At 42.8% G+C, this 21,511-nt stretch overlaps 1 protein-coding gene across 4 annotated transcripts in view; it reads right to left on the bottom strand.

Moving 5' to 3' along the window:
- PCDH15 (protocadherin related 15) overlaps positions 1-21,511 on the bottom strand; it is a 3,978,145-nt gene that overhangs the window by 194,706 nt on the left and 3,761,928 nt on the right. The window lies entirely within an intron of this gene.

Here is a 21,511-nt window from a genome sequence, read left to right as displayed (position 1 = left end):
TCTTTGTTCTGTGCATCAACAGGAATTTGCTTCAGTTGACTAACTTCGTAAAAAAGTCTTTACCTCTAAGAAAGAAAAGCCGAAATTGAATTGCCAAGAGTGGCCTCTTAACAATATTATATTAGTGGGGGAGGTGTGCAATATGCACTCAGTGTATCCAAATGACAAGTCTAAAACATATGCACAGAATATCACTACCTTCAATTTAATGTTATAAATTTAAAGCCCCCCATCCCCACAGATACAATTTGTTGTAAGGATTACACACCACCATTTTTCAGATGCAATTTATATAGCACTTGGCACTTGTATATGTACGTTTGCTCATGTTGTGACGAGTTAAAACAACCAAAAAGGCAGGAATGTATGTGCATTAGTAATTGTTTTTATACTCTGATGAATGTTATTACATACATGCACTGGTAGGCTCTGCTTAAATGTCCCTATTCATCAATGAAGCACAGTTATCTCATGTAATTATCAAGAGGGCAATACTTTAATGACAAGAGTGAGCAGTGGATAGAGTCAAAGCTTTGTACACTGTAAATAAATATGGGCTGCCACTTTAAAATAGAGCAAAATCAATGATTTGTCAGTTGGCTGATTAGTATGATGGACCATCCAATATTTTGTATACAGGTTCTACCAATCGATAGGTGATGTGCAATGTTACTTTTATTTATTACTGCAAGTCAACTAATTGTAACTAATTTCTACTTATAGTTCTAAAAATATTTAACTGAAGATCAAAGAATGGAGTCAGTTGTTAAATAATGCATCATCAGGGGTGAACTTGGAACCAAACGTGGCCCTGGAAATTATTTTCACAGTGGCCCCATATTTTGCCGAACGAGCGAGCACAGCATGTGAGCCCAACTCTTCTATCAGGAGATTGGGAGTATCTCCAAGAAAATATTGAATACAATTAGTCAAAATGAGCAATTTAAAACATGTTTTAAACATATATGGATTAAAAAGTAATGTTTTAAATAAGTTCATGATGTAGCTATACAGGGACAAGTGAGGCTGGACAGGAATGTTACACATTTTAAAGATGAGAAAAACAAATTCATCCAGTATTAAAGGTGCCCAGCTGATGCATCCCTAATCCATTTCATCCTATTCCTGTTCTGGGAAGGACACAGATAAAAAGGCATTCTTAAGTGAGCAATGGCAATGCCAACAGTTGTGGCTTTTGGTTAGGCATGGGATCAAAAATTGCCAGGTACTGCCATAGTGGTATTAACTGGATTGTAGCAGCTGCAAAGTGGTGAGAGTAGCCGGGCCTATACTAGCACTACCTGGTGAATGCCTAATAGTGATACACACACTTAAACTGCTGGCTTTACCAACTTCTGTGCATAGTGCTTATAGATCAAGTGGCTGAAGGCAGACCTGGTTGACATTTGCATTTCACCAGTAGCACTTTTACAGTTTCAACTAAGTGATTAACTCTCAGAATTCTGCATTGAGAAAACAATGGCGGGCACTTTAAGCACAAAGTTTAATGGTAAGATGTGATAGATCTTTCTCAAAAATATCACAGGAGGACCTGTTTTGGGTACAGAGGGGTAGAAAGTGGATGGAAATGAACATGGGCAGTCAATGGGTGGTAGATAACAAAACCACATGTTCAAGCTTTGTGACCCAAAAGGCACCATAGGGTCAGAAACTGAACAGTAGGATTCAGGGAGTTGATGTTGGGAGGGTGAGAAGATCAGCCAGACAGGATCTGTGAATAAAACGTAGAGGCAAGTATAATAATGTAAAATATACAATGGACACCCCAGTCCACAATGTAAATTGCAGTAACACATATCTGAAATCAAGACTATTTTTAAATAAGGACGTACTCACCTACCAACTGTGAAGTAATCAATTGTCTCTCTTCCAGCCCAAAAAGCATAGTGCTTGGTCGACTGCCTGGAAGCAGTAATTGGTTTTGGAACAGGTCTTTAATATGGAACTACTATCTCATGTTACTGAGAAACAGTGTTCAGATCGCGTTTTTTTCCAGGTCGGAATAGAATATACAAGTAGAATAGAGTCCAAGAACCATTAAGGTTTACAAGCCTATAATATCTCACAACTGTATTGAAAATGATTTGGGTATGTTTGGCCATCTGAGAACTGATTGCGGCAAACAGACTGAAAAAACACAGCCCTCATGCGATTAGTTCTCAGAGGCAGAAACGCACCAATTCCCTAAACCCCTTCCCCACTTACCTGGCTCCCGTCGCCTGGCTACTTCAGCCCTGCAGCGTTGGATCCGTCCCTCTAACGCGGTTTGGCTCCGCCACCACAGGGTCTTTTTTCTTTTTTCTCCCTGTGCCCCGCCTCCAATATCGAGGAAGCGGGGGATACCTCTGCAACCCCTCAAGGTCAATACACACCGATCATGGGTAGCGGGGGACACCCCCGCAACCCTGCTCCCCATGATCGGTGTGTATTAGCCATTTTGTTCTAATATATTCGGTCGAATTGTACAGGCCAAATTCGGTCAAAATGTACCATTCGGCCAAATGTATTCGAACAAATCTACTAATACCAAGAAAATGAGTGCATAAACACACAGATATAGTGCCAGAGTTATCTCACAACAATCATCTTACTAGATATGGGCAAGTATCCATTAATTACTGCTTGGTGAAGTGACTTTGCATACAGCAGCCTGGTGTTGTGGGAACTGCTGTGAATAGAGCACATTGTTTCAACCACAGCAGAAAACTGTGCACAGCACAACAAACTATTTTTTGGCATTCAGCTATCATCCTACATGTTCTGGGCATTAACCTTCTGTCTTTTCATATTAATCAGGCTTGAACTTTCTGATGATAAGGTCCTGTACGACAGTGATAAAGTGCCAGCCCCCCCACCCCTCTGCAATAGTATAAGGAGGACCCATGATCCCTTTAGTGATGCCAGTAAGACTCTAGAGAACTCATTGCCAAGCACATGAAACATTGCGTGAGGCAGTCGGTCCTATTGGAGTAAAGGGGCAAACTTCTAAATGCACCTAAGCAACAGGCAGAGGGTCACACCCACCCAGGGGTACATTTAAACTATTCTGCAGAAACACAGTTCCTAGTAGGAAGGTCAGAGCCATTACAGAATAGCCAAAAGGGACCCTGCTCAAGTTTGTCTGTTCCTGCCAGCCCAGGGGGTCACCTTCAGCAATCAGCACATGCTCCATCGGAAGTGTGTGGCAGTGGGGGCAGGCAATAATTTGCTGAACTCTGGACGATTAGCTGTATATTATCAAAAGATGGATGATTGATGCACTGGTGCTTCCCAGGCAGCTCCTAGAACCTAGAAGATGGATCTGCGAGTCCTGATAACTAAGTGTTGGGGAACCAGGCAATATATCGTTGCTTCAGCCCACAAAGCTCCACTGATTTTCAAATAAGTGACCAGCAGCATGGGTAGGAACTCTAATAATATTAATGCCCGATCTCATTAGGAATTTTAAAGGGAAGAACATCTTTTAATAATCAGAAAATATCCCTATTGGCAAATTAAATTACTTTTTGACTCCCTGAAAAATCATTTTTGACTCCAAGTAGGGAGCAAAATCGGATTAGAGTTCTGCTTGTACCCCTAACATAGGAAGTGAAATGACAGGGCACATAATGAAGTCTATAGTTTTGCCCACCCTTCTGCACCACAGCCTGGCAAAATGTAAACAAAAGTTTATGGAGCCTTGTTGAAGACACTCACATATATATGCCTTTTAAGTTAATAGCCTCAATTCATCATTGATACAACTGATTGAGTGCCTTCATCAGTAACTATGGATCCCTCTTCTGTAATTCTTTGTTATCAGTTAAATAAGATGCAGGGGGATGCTAGAGACAATACACACAGAACACATGGTTATATTGAAAAGCCCTCAGCAGCTGAGCATAGAAAGAAAAAGAAGGTTCTGTTTTCTAGACGGGTACTAGACTGTCCTTTCCTGTAGCAAACACGCAACACATTTCCTTCAATGTACTGCGGAAATGTCTGACTTTGAAATGTGCTGCTCTGTTCATCACCTGCAAGGAGTGATAATGACCAGTGCTCTTCCACCCATACATTTCCCGGGCCCCTGTGCTAGCCTCCAATACTAGTTGATAGAGCACTGTAAAAAGTGAGGGATTGTAGCAGTGAAAACTCAGTGGGATATTTGCAGACCCACAATACTTTGCAAGCAAGGCATATTTAATGCCTCAACATATTATATGCATTTTAAGAATGTCATGACTCTGCATGTACACAATTATTTTTAAAGTGCATACAAGATTGTTTGCAGCATACACCACCCTTATATCATTGTATAGGATTACACAGTGCTCAGTGAAACTGCTTCTGTATAGCAACGAGTTACCATATACGGTGTGAAAGTCTATGCCCAAAGGAACTCTGAACACTTGGAAACGATGCAGATTGTGTGAAAAGCATTCTCCTGTCTGAATATCCGATGCCCCGATACTATGGACGAGTAACCCCAGGCATAGCCCATATCCATCATCCCTTGTAGGCTAAGTACATGATATTACAATTTTGCTCTCCACTTATAGGGTAATGTTAAAGTAGGAGACACTGAGCATCACATTTATCTTCTCAAACTCATTAGAGGGCAAATTAATATTTGAATTTTATACTGCGTTAACTTGCAAGAGGGCCACTTCAAAGCACTTACGTGATATGTGTACAAGTAGAGGAAGTATGGGATAACATTACACATCCAAGTAGCCTGCTTACATGCAGTCATCCGACATTTGAGCTGGTAGTTCGACTGCATAGTGTGGGTGATGACTTTGGCAAGGCACAATGAGTAACAGAAATTCTGGCGTGTGAACGTTATTGATACTACAACAAACATAAAACAAGTAGATGTAGGTACACGTCTGCTAACCTTGAGCCAAAGGAGGAAGAGTCAAGGTTGTCTGGTAGCATCTTAATAAGTCATAAGGTAAAATTGTGGTACAGTCAAGTTTAAGAGTCATGGGTGGAGAGGGAACATTATTTGGTTAATGTGTGCAGGCATATCCTGGTTAGATTCTCCTGTTCATGGAGCCAGTTTTTCATATTAGTTGCTGTTAGGGATTTTAGGTGTTTACGGTCACCCTTGCATAGTAGTGTAATGCAAATTAGCAGAATATCAAGACTAGTTCTTATTTTAAGATAAAGAAAATTTCAGGTAATTACTGTGGATTGTTCCTCATGAAATCTTTTTGAATAGGTGAAAATTGCCCGTGTGCTCTGCTAAAAATCTTCTGATCAGCACCCAGAAGGAAGCTGGGCAAGCGCACATGCGCAAAGCTTAGAGAGAACACTGGAACCAGGTAAGAAGAGACAGACAGCATGCCAGAGGGGTACTTCTGTATAGCGGCCCAGGACAGAGGGAAGTAGTACAGGGCCTGGAAGGGATAGATGGATGCACACTGTGGGTGAGACAGCTGCATCTAAGACATGGTCACATGGAGGGTCTGTTGGGACTTGTGATCGCAGCTGCCAAGATGTAAGGGTAGAAATGTGATTTGACCAATCTCACTGTAGAAAGTGAGACTTCTTTGAAGTTCAATGTGGCATTACTTAACATCTTTTTAGTTGGTTTGCCATTAATGGCCCACCAGCCCGAGCCAAAGAAGGGCCAAGAGAAGCAATAACCTTACGTGGGCCATTAATGGTCAAGCCTACCCACAATCACAGGCTTTAAAGCCATTAGCAGCTGAGCTTGGTGCGCTGATAGCATGTATGGTTAAAAAAATAAATAAGGGAAAGCATTGGGCACCTTCATTAAAGGGAGGATTTGCATCTCCCTCCTATCTGTACTCCAAAGCACCACCTAATAGCCACATCTGAAAAGGACTGCTACTTTTACTAAACAGATGAAGACCATTTTCCACACAAAGCCCACCCGAATATACGAGCCACTAGGCTTTCCTAAGCCAAATGCAAGACTGTTTCAACTCTTCTATTTCTGCTTCAGCATTCAAATGTAAACCAATCCTGAATTTTCTGTAACTGGCTTCACTTTAATACAAGTTTCAATTCCCCTCTTTGAGATACACTAGCCTAGCTGACATTTTATTGTTTCACAATTTGTTTTTTTCTTAAATGTTAGCAGTCTCCCACTCGCAAGATAAGGCCTGTTCCGACAGCCTGTACTCCTTCAACCTAAAACCGATGCGTCCCCAATGCTCCCTGCCTGCAATTGCGCCATTTAAGAAAGAAAGGAAAATAACACACAAGCAGAGGCAGAAACAAAGAAAGCACCATGAGAAAAGGGGGGTGGCTTTGACCCAGCACCTATTAAAAAATATGAAGGCAAAAGCAAAACGGAAACACACGATTCACTCACTGCGTGTGACAATACATCCTTTTTTTTATTTGCTTTCTTTCTTTTTTCAGCACACCCCATTTTCAAACGACCCCCTTATCATTGTAAACCACAATTTCACATGTAATGCATTCCCTTAAAACAAAAACCTTTCTCAGTAGAGAAGCTGACTAATGAATGACCCATAGTGTTAGTTCTCAGTGAACCGCCTAAGCAATGCCCAGCAGTGAACATATAAGCAGGGAAACCGCAAACAACCTGCCTAGATGCATGTTCCTTTTTCGCATCATGTTTCTCTTCCCCCTGCTGAACTTGGCACGTCCCGCTACCCATTCTCATTAGGTCTGCATTTCCCAGTATAGGTTTGCATACCTACCACACCGCCCCAGGCAAAGCAGGACTCTGGTCGCGTGCCCTCGCCTTTCAATAGAGGGTAACCTCCTTAACCTCCTTTGATTACTGATCTCCCCTTTGTCCTCTGGGTTCCTTGTGGCTTCCCTCACTGTTCTGTTTATGTTTTTCGAGCGCCCCCATGCCTACGGGTGCATTGCGCGCTATACAAATTAATTCAAGTAAAAGCAAAGTAAAGGGTGTTGTTACTATGAAACCGGAGAATCCAGAAACACAAGAGCCTAACCACTAACATGTCCACAGGCCAGGCTCCCTTCGAAAGATGGATTCATTTCCCACATGCATGAGGGCAGACCCCGGATTCCCGCTGCTGTTTCCGCTGCATGCAGTGAAAACGTATTCACACGTGTGGAAATCAATGGTGGACACCATGGAAAACATGGCAGCCGTCATTGCCAATGGATTCCTGTGAACTGTGACTGCTTTCTCCAGTAAAAAAAAAAAAGAAAAAGGTGGACAGAGGGCCTCATTACGAGGTCAGCTGGGCGGGTTGCCGCCAAACTCGTAACACCGTTCTGCCACCTGCTATCCCAGTGCCACCCAGACATTACAAGTCCAAGTGGTCCAGGGTGTCAGGTGGTGGAAAGTATTGTGGGATGTATTTACCCATGCATCCGAGCTCTACCTCAAAACTGTGCAGTACTGACATGAAAACATCATGATGGCCAGAGCTTCCCAGAAAATGCACAGGGAAATGCATGAAGAATAGGCTGCCACTCATTTTTGCCGATGTTATGGGCACAGAAGGACACTGCCTAAAACCACCATTGGACTACCCACACAGTAGTCTGAAACCATTGGGAATGGCAATGCTGATTGCCAAAAGCAAACCCATAACTGTGGAGAATTCATTTTCTTAAATCCCAAAAAGGGGTGCAGTACCAGTACTCACCACTATCCAAAAGCCGGCGTTTTAAAACCACCAGATTTTACTTTTTTGTAGAAAACTGAATAAATGAACCCAAAGCAAGCCAAAGAAAGACTTACTGAGAGGTAGATCCAATGTAAAGTTATATTCTGAAGTGACTTGAAGGTGTATAACAAGACTGGCTGGGCTGTGGATTTCAGCAGTTTAAGTAAATTTGGACTGAAAGACACTAAAAAAAATCTAAATGTTTAAATTGACTGAGTGACCTACTTTTGAGTGTCACATAGGTTGCAATTGTTTAAATGTCATAGTTTTAAACTTAGAATCAGCCTTCTAGCTGCATATGTGAAAATGTTTAGTTTTATTTGAATGCAGAAACTGGGGAACAGAAATGACAGCTTAAAGAGATTCCAATTTGCCTGGCAACTACCCCCATCAGGAGTGAAACTTGAGTCACAGCTGTGTTCCCAGGCCTAGCTGCCCTTTTGCTGCTCACACCAAAAGGGATATGACACTTCCCTGATTGAATTACCTGGGCTCTGCAGGAAATTGAACAAAGCCCTGTCCTGACTCAGGCAAATGTTTTATTGGCGGGAGTCGTAAATGGAGCTTCCTCTTGGCAGAAGCTGGGAGGGGCAGGGTCTCTGAGCTTGGCAGAAACTGGAAAGACTGGTTTCTGTACCATGTGACCTGAAAAGACACACCTCTATAGCCAGAATATGGTTTTAGAAAAAGATGAATAACTCATAGAGCGGACATGTGAAAATTGTATAAATGACACCATAATTCTTGTGATTTTTCTGCCCACATTTTAAGAGGTTTTTCGAACCGGTGGCATGTTCAGGGGGGTTTTAGCGGAAAAGAGGATATTACTCAAAATGTGTGCATGTGAAAAATCTGACACTTCATCAACTAATGTCCATACTCCTTGCGCACATGTGTGTAAATTTGGGGTAATGTCCGGAATTGCAAACCAGTTAAAAAGTGCAAAATATTGCCATTTCTGAATGCAAGCTCCCAGGAAGAGCAAAGTTTGGACAGGGTATATCTCCTGTGATATGTGATGTGTGCATGTAATTTTAAACCAATGTTTACCTGTGCAAATATGTATTTGTTTCAAATCTAGATTTGTGTGTAAGTTGACAGGAGGAGTGGACTCTCTGCAGGCTGTAAAATGACATCACTCTGACACAACTTAGCTCCCCCAATCAAATGAGAAATGGAAGTTTGACCAATTAGAAGCTGAGAGAGAGGTAGGGTCAGTGATGCTAGAACACACCCACATTCTAAACACATAAAAGCAGACAGTCAGGACAGATAGGGACTTTCAAATCCATTTGCAGCTGGAAGCTCTGCCGGGAAAATCCATACTTTACCTCCATCAATCTCCAGAGAAAGCTGTGCAGAAAGATCCAGACTTCAAATCCATCAATCTTCAGAATCCAGAGAGAGAGCAGACCCAGATCACTGTGAAGTGCAGAGACCAGAGTCCCGTCTAAAACCTGACCAGATCCATGGCGAGGCCCATTTCACTCAAGAATATAGTGTGAGTACCTAGAAAACTGTGCAGAACCAATCTCTTAGTTAAAATAATATAATCCAAGCTATTTTAATCTAAGTAGAACTGCCTCCTAACTGTCACCTGTCATTTGTAAAGCTGTCACTTGTCATTTTCTAGTTGCAAGCTGCACTTGTCTTTTTGAACTTTAAAATTTCAAATCTGAAAAACGACCTTTATTTATTCGCTCATATCTCCGCAACCGTTTGTGCTAGAGACTTGCAGTAACTTTCCCCTGAAAGCTGAGAACCGCATTCCTACCCCCTATAGTTTTGCCGTAATCGTGAAAAACGCATTCGCGAATTTTGCCGCGATTTGCAAATTTCTCAACGTGTGAAACAGCAGTTTGCTTGTCTTTCATTTGCCAAAAATTCGTTTAACCTGCTAATTACTCCTAGATCCTTGCTAAAGTGAGCCTGGACTAATATTAACTTGATTTCACTCACCCTGAACCTCCTAGAGGGAATTAAAAGCATTTCCAGCATATTTCTCATCCATTGCTAGCACATATAAAAGCATTTGGGCCTGTGTTTTCAAAACTCCTATCTGTTTTCTTTAAGCGTGCTTGGGGGGGATTGAACTGAATTACATTGATTGCATTTCTGAGAACTGTGTGCTTTCCTCCCATTTCCTTGAATTGCATAAAGAGGGGGGAGTGAATAGCCAGAGAAAAGTGATTACATTGTTTGGTTGAAATCATATTGAGTATTTTCTGTACTGCATTCATTGAATATTGCATCCACCTGAGCTTACATAAAGCATTCTGTACCACCTTCTTCTTTTGTTCCTATTCACCTGTGTGCTACCTTATCCATTTCATGTCAACTCCTTATTGATTATAGAGAAGCGTGTTGGTGCCAGATTCTCCGTTGTTAATCTTTATCATATCAGATTAAGTGTGCTATTCAATTATTAATTTATTATAAAGCGTGATATATACATATTGTTTAAATTATCAATTAAACCTTTTAACTTGCAAAACAGAACTACTTCTTGGCTCAGTGGGGTCAGGGGGATTCCAACAGAGGGGTGTTATATAGGGGTAGTCATCCAGAACGCATGAACTGGACATAAAGATATATCAATAAGGGTTTTCATTCAGTATTATAGACTAGGCGTTGACTTAGCTGTAGTGTTGAATTGAATCCTCTTACAGTATAAATCCCATTCCCGTGGAGTCCCATAGGACCCCACGGGAATGGGGACATGGAAACACTAGCACCATTGCTAATTTTGCTGGTGTCCTTCCGTGAAAACCATGCCTGCAGGGGCCGGTGCCCTTTGCATGTCAGACCTGCCAGGAGCAACAGCCCCTGCAGGCTTACTTGTAGTCTGGCCGTCCGGACAGTGTGCCGGTATGCTGCTACCGGCACCCTTTTTTCCAGACCGCCAGTAATGAAGTCCCAAGAATCCAGCATGTCCAAGAGGATCAGAATTGAACCTCCTGCCACAACCTGCCTCCCCACCGAAAGGATTCAAATTCCCTTCTAGATAACTGGGAGTGTGGGGATCAGTGAAGAATGAAGTGGACCTGCTGAAAGTCCCAGAAATACATTGTATACAGTGTTCTAGGGCGTTGCCCCATGTGTTATCAAGGTGACCGTGTTGAAGCTCTGCTAGACTGTGTCTAGCTGGACTGGGGACAGTGATTTCTATTTAGAGAACTGAGGTTCCCAACTAAGGGGCCGATTCATAGAAAAGTGTGCATAGACCCTGCAAAGTTTGTGTGGCTAGAAGGACTTTGCGTGCCCCCTCACACATGAGGCCCCTGTGCGCGATGCATGTATTCATGGATGCATTCCCACAAAGTAACCCTATGCGCAGGTCGCGGCCGGAAAGACCCCAACATGCCCAAAAGCAAAGCGAATGTAGCCTCTAATAACGACCTATGCGCAGTACTTGGGCACAAAGTCATGCACCCCGGTATTCCTGATGGGGTCCGCAGCAACCAAGCCATCTGCGTAGGGTCCCCTGTAACTTCACGGCACCCTGACAACATGTGCACCATTTTCTGTACCTCAAGTAACAGTCAATCTGCGTGTGAACCCTCTTAAACCATTCCTCCAACCCGCTATCCTGCATATGCACACCCCAAAGTTAGATCAGAACCATGTCTGTGTGCGCGCACCCCTACATCCAACATGCAATCTTACCTCTGTGCAGTGATTCCTATGCGCAAGTATCTTTACGCCCTGCCTTTGGGTGGTGGATGGATCGAGAGCTTTGCGTGGGCATTTCCCCGACGAGAGGTTGCACGGTCAGATACATGAATACGCTTGGTTGTGAACATTTGTAGGCATGCGATGGACTGCCTTCGGGACGTCCCTCGTAACGCCCACATTTTCCCTTGTTTTTCCTCATTTCGTGCACTGGGCCCCCAATCTGGTCTCTACAAACACCACGCTCACACTCTGCCTGGTGTCTTGCGCAAGGCACTCGGCCACTCACAGTGACGTGCCGGGACTGTGAGAAGTCTCAACAAAGTACAAATAAGTCCTGTGCAGTCGATTCCATGAATCAACAGAGGGAGTTTCACAGACAGTTTGACCCACAAGGTCTCTATTCACTGTGCAAAAAATTCCATGAATCAGGCCCAAACCCCACTCTATTGTATAGCTATATTTTGTTTAGAGAAAGCTTGAGGTGTCCAATGAGCTGTATCTGACATCACCTGTGGGTAAATGAAAACAATACAAATGCAACAGCTACTCTCTGTTAATGTTTAAAGTGTTGAATGAACTATATGTTCTAATGAAAGTGTAGTTAGTAATTCGAGGCTTTGAAATATAAAGCACGTAATTAGTTCAACTAGGCATCAGTGAAGAGAATCCAGGGCCGAAAGTTTTTCGGTCAACAGTTCCTCATAAGTAGATATTGTGCTTCATTATGACCCCGCTGGTCTGTAAACAACGGTGGCGGTAAATCCGCTGCCACCTTTGTTTCCGGAGCGGCTGATTCCGAGTTCTCCAGGCAGGAGGCGGGGTAACACCACCCGCCTGCAGGCGGAAATGGAAACACCGGCTCCATCATAGACGGAACCAGTGTTTCCATTGTCCACATCCCCATGGAGTTGGACTCCATGGAAATGGGGATTTACGGAATTCTGCCTCTGGAATTACTGGGTCACTATGATTGACATGGCCCGGGGATTCTGGCAATCACAGAGGGAGAACAGTATTTCGGGTCCGGCGGCAGCCTGCCGGTTTCTCCGGCACGTCTCCCGCCAGACTCGTAATGAGGCCCATTATCTTGTGTGAGGTGGGGTGTTGTGACATCTATCCGCGTTTATGTCATTTGAAAACAGGCTTTCAAACGCCAGCCCAAACAGACCGAAAATGCAGCTGGCTTGACTCATCCATTTAGCCATTTATATATGTGAACAGATGCTCAGAGTATTTACACAGCACACAAAGAAATAGAGTATTTAAATGTGCAAATGTACTAAATGGAGACAAAAAGAATTACAAGCTGCCTTCGTTTACCATGAAAAAGCGTGACGAGTGCTGACACAGAGGGGTGATCGCTAGCACACAGACTGACTGCTGGGGGGTTCCAAGGGCGAGCTGTACCTGGGCGTTCGGATCTTTCAGCTGCCACTGGCTGCTCGGATCGAAGCCTCAAGCCTGGACCAACAATCCCCAGGGCGAGAGAGAAGGGGCGTCGGGACAGCTGGATGGCACTGGCTGGGCTTCGTGTATGTATGGGACAAGCTGGCAAACATTACAGCTCTGAATGAAGATTACATTTTATTGGCACCAATTAAACGCATATCTAAAAATCAATTCACACGCACCTGAAATGTCAGTGCCCGAGCTTAGTCGTCGAGCACTCAACAGCCGGCAGAGTCAGCACTGAGAAGTCCCTGGAGGCCCGGACTGCGCATGTCATGTGATGCGATCTTGCAAGCACACAGACGTAGAAAGGTCAGGTGCTGGGCGGTGCCCCACACATGTGCAGGCACGAGCCACTGGGAAAGAAAAATTCGGAAGCCACCAGCCAGTAATTAGCAAACCGCCCAGGCTCCTCTGGATGTTCGTTCTCAAACTTCCCAAGCAAGACAAGACGTTCTATGCCCTGAGGCCTACCGGGGAAATCCCCGGTGGGTCAGTCCAGCACTGTGCATTATTAGAACGTGGAACACATGCAGTTTAAGTGCACGCAGATGGTGTGAATATGCAAACTTCCACTACGACATCCTTTATGCTGTTCTCAGTTCTGGGATTTAAAACGTTTCAAAGGGAAGAAGCCGCCAGATGACCACGAGCAATAGTCGGATTCTACAGTACGCTCCAGTGCATTCCTCGCGCAATTGTTGTAGATGACAATTGCACTGTGATTGTTTAAAACCTCATCTGGGCCCTCTTTGTTTTGATTGGAGAAAAACATGTTTTTGTAAAAATAACAGTTGTGTGGATAAAAGATTGTGCAACTTATATTTCTTGTTTGCACCTGCATTCAATCAAGATGCCATTCATTATGAAAATGTGACCGAAACATGCAATAGACATTGTGTTACAATGTTCACACATACAATAGAAGAAATCAGCAATTTTAAAATAACACATGAATTCATATGAAAGAAAAATCACACACTATGTCAGAAAGAAAAGTCTACAAGGGTGTGAAATATCTGCTCATAAAGTTATTCAACAATAGGAAATGTAGAGCAGCCATTGAAGAGTGTAAAGTAGACCTAAAGAGAAGGCTTCTGTATTCCTTTGGTCATTGACGATAGTGTCCTTTGGTATTTAGTTGTAATGCTAACAAGAAACTATATGCACCTATGTTGAAGATTCAACAGTTATTATTATCCTGGCTCACTTGCCTTGAGATAAAGGTGAATTTGTATTATCCTCGTCTCTCTATTATTTGTCTAATTGCCCTTAATTAATTTTGTTTTCAGATGGCACCACTGTCGTTCAGGTATTCAACTGATTTCTTCTCAGTTTTCTCTTCATCCATTTTAATACCTCATCTCAAATCCCTGCATGATATTAAACCTCACATGAATTTACAGATAGTAAATCATGTCGGTACAATTACATTCCACTGCAAATATAAAATCAAATAGTTTCCAGAGCAATCATTTTTTCATGGCCTTATGTCACTGATTAATGATTGAAGAAATGTGCGGAGCTATAACAGTCATTGTTTGGGTTATTTGTTTAAAAGTGTGTCTGGGCCCTGCAAAGCATGAGCAACAAATTGGATATTTTAGTGTTTACACATTAACCTCTGTTTTTATTTATCTGTTTGTCTGTCTATCTATCTCTCTATTTAACCATCTATCCATCCGATTATAGAACAAATACAATTGGTATATTAGAGTAAACAGTTTTAAATTGTTATCTTTTTACATGAAAATACAGATATGCCAAGACTCGGATTCCCACAATTGTGTATACTTCTCTGTGTGCATCAATGCAGATGCACACAGGTTCATCTGTAACACAGGCATTCATGATACATTTGGTTTCAGGGTCCCAGTAGTCAGAGTGCATACATGATTTGCACTGATGTGGCCCTGGAATTCCCTTCTTTGAAATTCAAATGTCTCCCTTTTCTGGAGGAAGATTTCAATAAACGTAGAATGCTGTCAGAGTTCCATATGTACTCCTGCCAGCATGGATCTTCCTGAAGCAGACTCCACCATGCTGAACATGGACGCGTCTATTTCCAGTTGAACTAAAGCTACACACTCAGTCTGCAGGTGAAAAAAGAATAATGGTTGTTATAGCAGATGTGGGAGGGCAATTGGCATAGGCGGAATACTGTTCCCATCCATCCAGTGCCACAAAGCAAAAGTGGATCCATAATTCAATTGGACAGAAAAGGGACTCAACATTTCAGTTTATCTGAGTTTCTTACCAAATGTATATGTGTTTAGACCCAATTGGAAACACATAATGTAATGAATTTCACCTCTTCCCAGATTAATCTGTCTAATTCTCTAATGTTCCTGGTAGATCTCACCCTCTCGGTATCAGGTTGATGTAGAGCTCAAGTTGGGTGACTTCTTAGATCAGTTGCAAACAAAAGGGTACATGAAAGACATGTATTTCCAAATTAGGTTCAGCTGCGGGGCTAGTTTTTCTCCGGGATTCTGTTACATGAGTCCTAGTGTAAGTAGGTGTAAGGATGTCAATGCCAGACACTTCCAAACGTTCTCTTTCCTTAGGGCCAAATGTCCTCAAACATAAAGAACCCTTCATGGTGCACTACAAAGAGAGAGAGGGGTGGCTTTGAAGTCCTCTTAGATACTAATAGTCCATTGAACAATGTAAACTAGAGGGACTGCCTCTCTGGGTATCCATTAGTGAAAAAACCCAATCAGAGAATCCTTCCAAACACAATTGCAGTGGTCTGGTATATCGAGGGTATAACCCTATGGGAAAGAGATCTCTTTGACTATACATGCTACCTGCCAGCACAGACAATTTGACTGAAGAATTGTATACAAAATTTACGTACAAGGTGCAGAGCCACAGGAACAATTCCAGACTGAGGCAGAAGGGAACCAAAGCTTGCAACACTTTGTTACTTGGATCCAAAGGCTGAAGAGGAGAGCCGGGTGACTTGTAGTGCACTGCTTCACTGTCCATCATGATGCTGCTGCAGGTGAAGGGTTCTGAAATAAATCCCTTCCTAAGGTTGTCCAGCAAAATTGTATGCAACAACTAAAAAGGTAGGTGAGCCCATGTCCCATTGTATATTCAAATATTGAATCCACTAGAAATTGAATCCTTTCAAACTCTAACTAAAATACAGTACAATTCCCTAGGTTTGTTTCAGAAAGAGAATGTCTGCTGGAATCTGTTAGTTCTTGCTGAATTTGAACTCATGATTATTAATAAATGAAAAAATAATGGGCATCATTCCAAGTCGGGCGTCCGGTAAAAAAGTGCCGGTATTCGTGGATACTGGCACTTTACCGGACTGCCCAACTACGGGTTTGCTGGTGGGGCACCTTGGCTTACCTTCAGATAAAAGCTGGAAGTAGAGCAGGCTCCCTACCGGCAAGCAAAGCCCTGATTACCGGCACCGGCATTGCCTGTGTGGTATAAGATTGTGATTGTTTGAATCCTCATATGGGCCCTCTTTGTTTTAATTGAAGAAAAATATGTTTTTGTAAACATAGCAGTTGTTTGGATAAAAGATTGTGCAACATATATTTCTTGTTTGCACCTGCATTTAATCAAGATGCCATTCATTATGAGAAGGTGACTGAAGCATGCAACAGACATTACAATGTTCATGCATACAATAGAAGAAATCAGAAATTTTAAAATAACACATGAATTCATATGGAAGAAAAAGCGCACATTATGTCAGAAAGAAAAGTCTAAAATGGCTAGAAATATCTGCTCAAAGTTATACAACAATAGGAAATATAGAGCAGCAATTGAAGTGAACTGCCTTTTAGTCAAAATATACATTGCAAAATAATGTATATATTATTGCTGGTGCCGGTAATCATGGAAAATCCTCTCATGGAGTCCTATGAGACTCCATGAATCAGGGATTTATTCCGTCCCTCCGGTACTCGTAATCTGGCGGCAATGCCACCGGACCGAGTGCCGGAAATGGTTACAACCTTTGCCAGAATCCTGGCAGGTTTACCAGAAAGATACCGGCAAGGTTGTAATGAGGCCCAATGTTCTGACTAAAGTTTCTTTACCTAAATTATGTGTCAGGATTGTTGTTGCAGGGGTTTGGTACATTGGTGTTATTCTCACTTGTAAAAGGACTGAAATAAACAATGTCAACACCATGAACCATGTTGTCAATGTTCTGACCACTGGTCCAGACGCCTATGGTGAAGTGAACCCTTAGCCACATGGATGTCTGTATTGCCTGTCCTATTGTAGCCATAATGCTGCTGTAGAATTTAGGTACCAATTTGTGAGGGAAAATACGTTGAATGGAAACCTCTTAGTTGTGATTTGCATTTCCCATAGCACACTGGAATCCAGATTTGTTCACACGAAATAATATTGTAATATATCTGTTGCCAACTTTATAGCCAGGATAGCATAGATCATACTACACAAGTCATGGGCATCAGGTTATTTGGGCCATGCGCAAACAGTTCTATAACACTGCCCTAACACAATAGGAGAGCATTTATATATTTGTCTAGAGAACAGGGGTTGAACTTGGTGCCCCCACAATATTTCCAGGGTTAAATATATGAACTGGTGGAGGTATGCTGCTGGTCTGATGGTACTGGTAGGGTTGCACGTTGAATTACCCACCTAAACACAAATATTGTGGTGCTCCATTAACAGACAGCACATTTTATAATAACACAATATTTAAAAGTCACTACAAACACTGAGCTGGGGCCAAACAGGTAACAGAAGTCAATAGAAGAAGCTTTCAGTTCAAAATGTTATATCGTAATGAAACAACCATCTGTTATCTGCCGCTGTGAGGATTCAGCATAGATGTGAAATCCATAGCAAGAGAGAACAATGGACAGACCATGTCTCACTAAACTAATGACATTGATCGCCAAAACACATAAGGCCGATTATCACTGGAACAAAATCATCCAATTAATTTATGTATCCAAAAAGGTGTTAAGCACGTATCCACTGATATTCTTTTGAGAATATGTGAAAAATGTATTTCAGCATTAACTACATTTGGTAATGTTTCTAGGGGACCACTTTTACTAATATACAATTTTATACGCCACAAATAAACATTTTGTAGCCATACCTTCTTGTCAGGTACTGCGTAACTTTAGACAAGTTCTTACACAATTAATATTACAAAAGTTCCATTTAGTTGCCACGAAGAAAGAGCTCTTCCAATACAAACAGTCAATATAACGTCAAGTTGAAGAACATCACAACACTTCAACATGCGGATTATTCTCAGAACAGGTTTCTGCTTCATAAATGAAAAAAGGCATAATTGATTGTGTGAGCTATGCATTCATTTCTTCATTTCTTTTCTATTGATCAGAAAGTCTACAAAACTCTTAAGCAAACATCCTCTGAACATAGATTTAATAGTTCATGTTTAAAAAAAAAGCAATAATAACTGAACGGGGTGGTATTAAACAAACTTTGCATTGGTCTAAGTGCTATAAGAACTAGGATGAAAATTGTGCAAGGGTAACAAACATATTCTTCCAATGCAATTTTGCAACAGGTCATGGACTAAATCCAGGACAAACATTTCCCTTGTGCCAAAATGCATTTAAAGACTGAGGGCCTCATTACGGCCCTGGCGGAATGGGTTTAACGGCGCCGGTAGAGCTGCCGGTGCCGTTAAACCATTCCGCCCTATTATGAGGTCCCCTTGTGGGACCCACTCTGGACGTCTGTTCAGACCAGACGTCCTTTGCGGGTCCCGCGAGGGGACCAGCATGCTAGCAACGGGACCGTCATTAACGGGCCCGTTGTTAGCATGCTCCCCATGGGGGCTCCAATGGGAATGGGGATGGTCCGGGTTCCCTGAATGGGGAAATACCGGGCTCTCCAAAATTGGAATGGCCCGGTATTTCCCCATTCAGGGACCACGGACCCGGACCCGAGATTAAGGGCATGGCTGCCTCCAAACTCGTAATGAGGCCCTAAGCCTTTTTGGTGGTAGTGGTAAAATACCCAGTGATTGCAGTTACTGAGTGTATTCTCAATCCACTAAATCATGAATTTCATTTTTGAAACTCATTCTCTGGCTGTTTTTTCGGGGTGGGGCATTAATGGCACACACAACCAAAGCTGCATACAGTAATTACCAGGGGCAATATTACAGCATCTGGTCATTACCGGATCCCCATTCAGTATTATGGGAATCGAAAATGGGGAATAACAGCATGGTCTGCCTGACTTGTAATCAAGCAGAACTACCAGGCCACACCAGTAATTACTGCATGCAGTAACAGTAAATGAGTTTGGAAGAATTACCAGGAGTAACACCACCAGACTCGTAGCGCTAATTGTTCTTTCACTAATGCAAAGTTTATGTAATGCTGCCCCACATATACTTTGATCACATTCCATGGAGAAAGTTTTGTTCTGTAAATATGTATTGGAGTAAAGAATGTGTAGATCCCTTGCTTTCACTGTGAGCCATCAAATAATGTAACATTAATGCTACATTTAAATTATAAAACAAGACATTCTCTAAAACACATATGAGACCCACGTTGTTAAAAAATAAATGGCTTCATTGGGAGTTTGGCAGTAATTCATCGGTAACTACTATTACTGCTAGTGGGTCTACGAGATTACAAGTGGTGATAACTTCCCATATTTGGAGTCTATAGGACCCAGTGAGGATTTTTAGTGGATTTACCGCTGGCGCAAGTACCACGTGTTAGAACCACTGATTCTTGGAGGATTTACCTCCAGCAACAAGATGGAGGTCAACCTGCCACTTTTCCTATAATATCGGCAGATTTACCAAGCTGTTATACTGCCGGTGGTAAATCTGCCAAAAATGATTATTTGGCGGTGCAGGAAAAACAGCGGTAATTCCCTTACTGCCCACAAAAGTACTGGTAGTAGAATTGCAGGCACTTTTTCCCTGTAACACCAAACTTGTAATGAGCCCCAAAGTCACATAGGGTTTTATGCAGGCTGTGACAATATTTTCAATGAACCACTTGGTGCCATAAACATATTTTCAATTTAGATTATGAAAATGTATAAAAAAAGAGACTATTGGGACTACAAGTCTAGGGGCGGCATCTGTTCTGTTTGCCGTGGCCTTGAACGGGTGTCCTACTCCATAAGGTCTTGCTGCAGTGCAGATTAACTCTAGCCAGGGTACCCCTACTGTTTGGTTTGTACCTATACTAATCAAGGTCTAAATTGACCTAAGGGGGTCGTCCAGTTGCCCTGATCTGTGCACAGTTGGTTCAGTGGGGTTACAACAAGAATACAAGCGGTGGTAACTCACCATTTTCGGAGCCCATAGGACTATCTCTCTGTGTCTCTCAGCATCCCTTGCTGTGGCTCTCTATGCATCTTTCTCCCTCTCCCCCCTCTCTCTCTCTCTCTCTCTCTCTCGCTCTCTCTCTCTTCAGCTTGTTCCTAATCATTCTCCTCTCTATAATCTGTCTCTTGGTCTTATTCCTCCCCCACCTCCTGTCTCTCCTCTCTACACTATGCCTACTTCGACTCTCCTCCACCCTCCTGTTTCTCACTTCCCTCTTCTGATCTCTCACTCTCTCGCTCACTCCTACTCTCAACTCACCCTTAGTCTTCCCTCCGAAACTACCATAAATCAGACTCTCACTCCCCCTAAATTGCTAACACTCTGTCAGTCCCAAACACTTACCTTCACTTTTTCCAAACACTCCAAATGTCTTCACCAAGTCCTCCTCACCTGCTAAACACCCTTTCTCGTCTCTTTCTCTTCCTACAACTCGTCCAACCTCACCCAAACACCACTCACGAACAAATAACTCTTCTGGCTTTTTATAGCCCTCCTCTTCATGCCTAGAAAGTTCTCCATGCTCCCGCTGGATAGCTGAGTCAGATCCCTGCTTAAATCTCTTCCTGAGCTAATCCCAACTCTTCCCATCTGCTCCCCTTTTAACATGGGTTTTTCCCCTGGAAGTCATCATAGGAGCCTTTAGCCCTGCCCTCTTTTTAGCCTCCATTTCTCTTCAGGCAGCCATGTGCTCCTTGTGGTCATTTGTTCTCTGTTCTTCTCCTATTATTGGTGAGTCACTTATCAAACAGAGTTTCAAGAGTGTTGGTGGGTTTGACCTCATTTCAAGACACTCCCAGTTCCCCTGCCACTGTCCCTCTGTACAAAGTCCAGTGCGTGTCTGGTGTGTCCTGCATCTCCCATTTGGCTCTGGAATGGAGAAGCCTAGTCCATTTCCATTTGGGTAACCAATGCATTCCTCCTATTATAGGCCTGGTCTTGTCCATTGGGTTCAAATGCATTGTGGGAGTTTTTCTCTGCATAGTGAGGTTTCGAGGGAAACATTATCCATCTCATTGGTCTCAGGAGTGTGGTGAATTCTGGTAGCTGAAGTGTCTTGGCAACCATCTGAAAGAAAAGGGCAAGAGACCTGACCAGGACACAGTTTGGAGGCAGGGAAAGAGGTATCAAAGTATAGACCTGGCATCTCACATAGAGGGAAGCCTACCAACGGGGGTCCTCCTCCACTCTCCCACACCACCTCTGGGCTAAATCAGCTTTGGTGTTGCCCAATCAGGCCTCCTCCCTCAGGTTGATAGTTGTTCTTGGCTTCCCTTCTCAGGGTGAAACCCATGAACCCTAAGGTGAATCAAAGCCTCCTTAATGTTCACATGGGGTACCAGTTGGCAGTCAGTTCACGAGGGGCAAAAGTACCCTTGCACTCTGACTCCAGTCT

Source organism: Ambystoma mexicanum, chromosome 8 (genome assembly GCF_040938575.1).
Source record: "Ambystoma mexicanum isolate Mex_15411 chromosome 8, UKY_AmexF1_1, whole genome shotgun sequence".
In the NCBI taxonomy this organism is placed as follows: Eukaryota; Metazoa; Chordata; class Amphibia; order Caudata; family Ambystomatidae; genus Ambystoma; species Ambystoma mexicanum.
The sequence above is the reverse complement of the archived record's forward strand: the minus strand, read 5'-3'. Positions and strand labels throughout refer to the sequence as shown.